We start from the raw sequence: 5,079 nt of genomic DNA, 5'->3' as shown, positions 1-5,079 counted from the left end.
AGGGAAAATGATGAATGTGGGTTATTGATATTCTGAATTCCAAGAAAATTTGAACTGAATTCAATTCTGAGACCAAGATATTTTTAAAATATGTTATTATAGTCATGATTAAACATCTAGTTTAAAAGTCCTCCCTCATACTATAGACCCAAATTAAGACTGTTGGAACCCACAGAGTGTTACAGCATTTATATTTATGGTTACAAGCAGAGTCCCAGAATAATATTTTTCTTTATACATTGAAAGTATGGAACAATCCAGAGACACACTTTGGTTCTATCTGCCTGGTGTTAATTTGCCTACCCTTTTTGCTAGCTATTTTCTTGTTTAATATTTATAGCAATTTCCTAAATGCATTAAGAAAAAGTAACAGTTTTGAAATTGTTTATCAAAATCCAATATGTTGTTTTCCTTTTGGTGTAAATCCTGCATCATATAATTCATTTGTCATATGAGAAAAGCATATGAGAATTATTCTTCTTATGTGAGTCATTGGATTCTGGCAAAGTGTAATGAGGTGAATATAATATTTGTGTTATTTTGTTTCCACGAGAAATGCCATAATCACATTTTCCCCCTTGTGTGGCCCATTTCCTGATATGGCACCAGTTTGGTCTCATAAGTTTTAGTTGAAAATCTAATTTGGAATGGGACCTTGTTGATCTTCATTTGCTATGCTTTCCCAATCCACTCATCCATCAGTACTGACTCCATGTGTAAACTAATTCCTTTTATGTGAGTTTTAATGTAGCAATCATTAGGCCAGTTCTTTAGATGTATTCTTCATCTGAACTTTCCATACTGATGTGACTCAAATAGTCATCTAGGGCTGGGGATAGAGCTCAATGATAGAATACTTTCCTTGCATGTGAATGTCCTAGGGTCAAACTCCAACACTGGAAAAAATAAATAATAGTCATCAGATTTCACAGAGATTTGTGTATATGACTATATAGAAAAGTGGAAATGTTATCTTAAAAATACTAATCTTGGTTAATTTTCCAAAGATATTTTTAGTATCTTGAATATTTAAAAAATTCTTGTTATATTTGATATTTCAACATAATATATACCATTTTGTTGTATTTTAAAAGAGTAAATAGAAGTTTGGGGTTTTGTTTGGTTTACAAGAAATAATATAAAGCAAGAATAGGGACATCTCATTTTGGGATACAAAATTAACAAGCAATCTTGTGTGTAAATGCTCAGGAAATCCTGTGCATAACAGTGGTAGATATTGTACATATAAATAAGGTGACTCTGGCAACAGAGCAAACATCATTTAGATTTTAATACTTAGAGCTTTTTATTATATAATGCTAAACAGTACTAAGAAATATAAAATTAAAATATGTGGTAAGCATTATTATTTTATTTTATTTTAAGATTAAAAAATGACAGGGGTTAAATTGATAAATTACGAACACAGAACATTTATTTAGCTATAATTTGAGTTTTAATTAAAGACATGATTGATGATAAATGTCATCTTGCAATGTGACCCCTAGAAGATCTACAGCTGTTAAATCAATAGAAAAGATTATCTCTACTGTTTACAAAGTAAAGTACAAAGAAGATAAATCATATTTAGGATCACTAGTCATGTGAATATTGTAAATTTGGCCAAAGGAGCCCTAAATACTGTAGTAAATACTCAGAAAGAAGCTCTGAGATGCCTTATATGGGAAGCCATAATTTCCAGTTTTTTAAGTTAATTTTTTTAAATATACCTTTTCACTGCATTAATCACATTTAAATTTCAAATGGAAATGGAGTTTTGGGGGGTTGATTTGAACTGGGGTTTCCTTAGAAAAGCCACCGAGACTAAGACTAACCCCATTTAAAATTCCTTGATCTGAACCCATAATTTTTTAAAAAAATGTATTCCAGTCATAAAAAAATTAAATGACAACTATATTGTAAAACAATATTTTTAGTTAAAAACGTGTGAATTATATAAATTATATTGTTTGAAAATAACAGATTTTTTTTTTGTATAGTTTTAAGTAGAGGAAATTCTGTTATTTAGACATCACTACTTGTTTTCAAGAAGCCTAGCAAAAGGCAACAAGCTTAAATAGCATTGAGTGGGATTTGTGCTATAAAAAAAGATGAGATTTTCTGCATTTGGGGGCTGTTAAATCCAGGAATAAGGGACAGACGGAGGCTGTACTTTCCTTTGAAGGGGTAGAGAATTAAGGTAGCTACTCATCTGTCAGGAAAGTTTAAGGCAGGGTGAATGGATTAGGTGACCTTTCAAAATTACTTCCATCCCAGGATTTATGATGTCAATATAAACCAGCAGCCCCTGATGGAAACATGGGTAGAAAGCACTGCCTCTTTCACTTGTTTCTGTTCTTCCTTGGACACAGGCAGAGTCAGGTATCTTGTTAGAGGCACTGGTCACCAACTTCACAAGCTTTGGAATCAGATAGATTAGGTTCCAAGATTCTTTGAGTTTCAGATTCTTTACTTAAAAGTCATGGGTAAACAGTGTTTGTATCATTTTATTGTTGAGAAGATTAAAAAAATGATGTACATAAGATGTACAATATGAAGTAGTTATACCACCATTGTTCTCACTAAAAATCCTCTCTGACATCAACCATTATGGTATAGAGTGAGGCCATGACAGTGATTGTTTTATTTTATTTATTCTTATTAACTATTATAAAGCTATTTTATGGTCACAGAATAATTTATAGGAAAGTGCAGAGATATCTCATACACAGCCTCTCCCCCATACACCTATCTGATCCTATTAGGAAGATATATTTGTTACAGTTAATGTCATAACCACCCAAGTCCACAGTGTAAATCAGAGGTCACTCTGCACTGTACATTCTATGAATTTGGACCCATTGTTATATGCATCCTCCAGCATAATATATAGAATATTTTCCCTCACTGGAAATCCTTTGTGCTCACCTATTCCATCTCCTTTGTATTTGCTGTTCCTCCCACCACCTTTGCCTTCAGTAAAAGCTTTACCTGAGTTTTAGCAAGAGAAATTTTTAACTTCTAGATTTCATCACTAGATACAGACAGTGTGGATTCTGCTGATTTGTTAAGAGAAGATGAAGTGGTCAACTCTGCAAAAAACTGAAGCACTGGAAAATGAGCTAAATATCAATAAAATGCAATTTTATGTATTTCTTAAAAGGATTTGTGATGAGGTTTAGGGACACTGAAAAGTGTTGTAGTATAAGCAGATAAAATTTGTTCAAAAGTGTGCTTTCAAACATTTTACTTAATACCTTTTTTTGAGTTTTGGTACTGCTTAAATGCAGTTATATAAATAACATGCTCTGGTTTCAAAGTTCCATTTTTCATACCAAATGTGTGAAAAAAAGAGTCACTGTGTTTGGATCCTTATTGCATTCCTTTAACCAATTCACCTTTTCATTCAACAAAAATCAAGTGTCAGAAATGAAGGTGACTTTTGTGTCCAGATGATATGGTCAGTGGTAGTGTTACTGAGGAAAGAGAAGAGATTTCCCAGTATAGACTGTGAGATAGGAAAAGTCTGTAGAGAATAACCATGGAAAAAGACTGGCAAAGGATAACACCTATGATAATAACCTTGTCTCTTTGGTATTCTTTGAAAAGGATAGAAATGCACATAAGACCAGGATGGCATAAAAACCACAAGATACAACCTTTGGCAAATGTGATGTTGAACTCTCTTTTGAGTGTGATTCTCCCCACTGTGTGATCTGATAGTCAACATTTTAAAGACAATGCTAGGCAAATTGTTTAAATGATTAGGAAAATCCCTGCTAAGTTGTGTTGTGAGTGGTAGCTGTGATGACTAGAATCTCCAAACTGTTCCAAAAGTTATAAAATACTCTGTTTTATGGCAATGAACACTGCAATGCCAGTGGACACAGGGGTAGAATCCCACTGGAGCAGTCTGCTTTGAGACCTCTTTATTCTGACTGTTGTCCAACTCATGCATCGACTCAGAAATAGGTATAATATGTAAATTTGGAAAGCAATGTCAAAAAATTCTGCCAAACTTCCCATAAAAGTTACCCCTTTTCCATCTTTAGAGTACTTTTCAACTTATCTCTGGATAATTTTTTACTACAGTGATAACTATGACTGCTTTCCTGCAGTTTTAGCCATTCTGGGGCTTAGAACAGGTAGAGTTTAACTTCTTTTCCAATAGCTACTGTTATGTTGTTGATTCTGACACACAAAACAGCATGGTCACCATGAAATTGAGGAGGTGGATGCTCTGCTGGTGCTACTGAAGCTGCTCGGCAGGGTCTTGGCCTGGCTGCTGTGCGGTCACAACAGCATGGGGCCACAACAGCACAACCCCCAACAACTGCCCGCCTTAGACACCTGCACCCAAGTCCTAAGCACCTGTGGCCATGAGCCCCCAGCACAGAGTTTTATTCATTTTAGAAAGTTTGTAAGACTATTTATGCAGACATATGCAAGTGTCTTCTAAATATGCTATGATGAGAATGTTACTATTGAAAGGACCATAATGTTGGGGATGCAAATCAAGTCAAGATGGCGCCTGGCAGTTTGCCAGGAGGAGTGGTTTGTGAAGCAACGCCAGCGAGCCATTAAGATGATGAGGATTCCTTATTGGCTGACTGCTGTATCTAGATGATGTTAATTGAGTCAAGCTCTGTGTAATCAGTTAGGTATATATACCTCTGCTGTTCCTCAATAAAGCGGCTCCTTCTACCTTGGGTGCCCGCTCAGTTCCCGCTGAGTTTCCCTGCAATAAAGAAGTTCCCATTTCAACCTTCAAGTCGCTTGTCACCTCCCGGTTATTTGTGCCCAACCGGACTGCGGCACCATAAGTCTGATATTTATTCTGTCTTATCAGATTTTTATTATAGCTCATTAAAATAAAAAGGAACAAATTTCCTTTTATTTCTTTTCTTGCTACCGTTACCATTCATTCAGGATTCTGTAATCAATGATATATCATCAAGTACATCAATAACTCTATAGATATAAAGATAAAATCAAATATGAAAGTTCTACAAATAAATGTGAACTATTTAAAGGTAGACAGAGATTTCTAGTGTTGTTTTAAATAATCTCATTCATTTC

The 5,079-nt window shown here is 34.6% G+C and overlaps 1 pseudogene; it reads right to left on the bottom strand.

Moving 5' to 3' along the window:
- Positions 1 to 3,318: 3,318 nt before the first annotated feature.
- On the bottom strand, positions 3,319 to 4,759 carry LOC107149745 (annotated as a pseudogene).
- Between the last annotated feature and the right edge of the window lie 320 nt (positions 4,760 to 5,079).

The sequence above is a fragment of the Marmota marmota genome, unplaced genomic scaffold (assembly GCF_001458135.2).
Source record: "Marmota marmota marmota unplaced genomic scaffold, marMar, whole genome shotgun sequence".
Taxonomy (NCBI): domain Eukaryota; kingdom Metazoa; phylum Chordata; class Mammalia; order Rodentia; family Sciuridae; genus Marmota; species Marmota marmota.
Note: the sequence above shows the minus strand (reverse complement) of the source record. Positions and strands in the feature narration are given on the sequence as shown.